This window comes from Equus quagga, chromosome 7 (genome assembly GCF_021613505.1).
Source record: "Equus quagga isolate Etosha38 chromosome 7, UCLA_HA_Equagga_1.0, whole genome shotgun sequence".
Classification (NCBI taxonomy): Eukaryota; Metazoa; Chordata; class Mammalia; order Perissodactyla; family Equidae; genus Equus; species Equus quagga.
In genome coordinates this window covers 109871239-109873603 of record NC_060273.1, presented here as the reverse complement: position 1 = coordinate 109873603, position 2365 = coordinate 109871239, and the positions used below count along the sequence as shown (strand labels likewise).

The 2365-nt window shown below is 35.9% G+C and overlaps 1 non-coding gene across 1 annotated transcript; it reads left to right on the top strand.

Moving 5' to 3' along the window:
• The first annotated feature begins 1382 nt into the window (after positions 1–1382).
• LOC124243116 (U6 spliceosomal RNA) lies at positions 1383–1488 on the top strand. The gene has a single exon (XR_006889613.1). It is a non-coding gene; the product is annotated as a U6 spliceosomal RNA (small nuclear RNA).
• The last annotated feature ends 877 nt before the right edge of the window (positions 1489–2365 follow it).

The window sequence follows — 2365 nt, the reverse complement described above, 5'->3', positions numbered from 1 at the left end:
TGAGCACCACATCCATCCCATCCACGTTAACTATAATGCTGGCTGAACTCCAAGGTGTGTTGAATCATGGGCTGAATACAATCATGCTTTGAATACAGTCTGTTGTTTCTTCCAGTGTTTAATCCTATTGTAGGCAACTTCAAATCCATTTTTCTATTTCAAAGCCAAGCCACAACTTGTCAAGTTCTTATGTTTTATCAGAGAGCTATGTTACCAGTGGGTATTCAATGAATACTAGTACAGCAATAATAATTGTGTGCTGCATTTGTGAAGAAGTTCAACAAATGTAACACAATTCTAAGTGAAAATACGTTCTCCTATATTTCTAACGTAAAGAAATAGAACTCTGAGTTTAAAGTCATTAAGTAGCCACTTAATATCATATTATCAGTAATGATTGACACAGGACTTGACATAATTTTCTTACCCAGAGTCCAGGAGTAAAATAGAAAAAAAAAGTAAAAATTAAACCCTTGGCGTTAAAAATTTAAATCTTAGTTACAATAGTATTGTAAGGTGTAGTCTTTATAAAAGTGTGCTACCCAACTTTAGCAGTCTTGAAAAGAAATGGAGGCGTTTAGAAAATAGCTCTTCTGCTTCTCTCATTAGAAAGAATCCACATGTTATTTTGAAATTTATATCTCAGATCCTTTCCTCTAATATTCCTTAAGGAAGTAAAACAGGGAAAACTAAGAAGTATCATGCATTCGTTAAATGACAAATATATGTCAGGCACTGTGCTCTGTGCTTAGAATTCAAATATGAAAGCATTCTCCTTGCCTTTAAGGAGTGTGTTTTGGGAGTAAGCAGAAAAATATACACACAATTCCAATCAACATAATAACTATTATAAAGTCGGTATATAAGAAATGTAAAAGAACCTAAATACTTCTGTCTTAAAGCTCCCACTTGTCCTCTCTCATAACAGCTTATTTATACTGATTTTGAAGATGTGGAGATTACAACAAAGGATATAACATTCCTATGAATTATTTTTCTTTTTTGCAAACCAGGCATGAGATTTAAACAAGGGAAGATTCTGGGAGAAAACCAAAATGAAAGTGTCTATATCCCATTCCGTGAAATTATGTTGCCTATCCCTTCTATTTGGCATTGAATTAAAGAAAAATAGCAGAATTAGCAGGGACTATACATTGGGTTTTGTAGGTTGTGCACTCTACAAAACTACCTGGCAAAATGAGTACGCAAAGGTAAGATCCAGCCTACATTCCACGTGCAGAACCTAGCACCTTGGCATTGGACCTTGGCCACTGGGTCTGTCGATTTTGGATGGGTTTCTTACAGACGAATGACAGCACTGAGTTTTAGGGTGCCCATTACTGGGCATGCTGTCAGAAGTCTGCCCTGATAAAAGATCCCCAGTGCTCTCTTCAGCAGTACATACACTAAAATTGGAATGATACAGAGACATTAGCATGGCCCCTGCACAAGGATGACACCCAAACTTGTGAAGCGTTCCATATTTTTATATCCTGTGTTCATGGATTGGAAAAATTAATATAATTAAAATGGCAATACTACCCAAAGCCATCTCTAGATTTAACACAATCCCCATCAAAATACCAAAGGCATCCTTCACAGAAATAAAAGAAACAATCTTAAAATTTGTTTGGAACTGCGAAAGATTCCAAATAGCCAAAGGAATCCTGAGAAAAAAGAACAAGGCTGGAGGTATCACACTTCCTTGTTTCAAACTATACTACAAAGCCATAGTGATAAAAACACTGTGGTACTGGCATAAAAATAGACATTTAGACCAATGGAACAGAATAGGGAGCCCAGAATTAAATCCTGGCATATACAGTCCACTAAGATTTGACAAGGGAGCAAAGAACACCCAAAGGGGAAATGATAGTCTCTTCAATAAATGGTGCTGGGGAAACTGGAGAAACACATGCAGAACAATGAAATTGGACCCATATCTGGCATCACTCACAAAAATTAACTCAAAATAGATCAAAGACTTAGACATAAGAACTGATACCATAAATTCTAGAAGAAAATATAGGGAAGAAGCTCATTGATATTGGTCTTGACAATGATTTTTTGGACATGACATCACAACCACAAACGATAACAGTGAAAATCAACAAATGGGACTTCACCAAAATCAAAAGCTTCTGCATAGCAAAATAAACAATTAAAAGAATGAAAAGACAACCTACAGAATGGGAGAAAACTTTTGCAAATCATAAATCGGATAAAGGGTTAATATCCAAAATATAAAAAGAACTCATACAATTTAATAACAAAAAAAAGAGTTTGATTAAAAAATTGGCAGAAGAGGGACTGGCCCAGTAGTGTAGCAGTTAAGTTCACATGCTCTGCTTCGGTGGACCGGGGT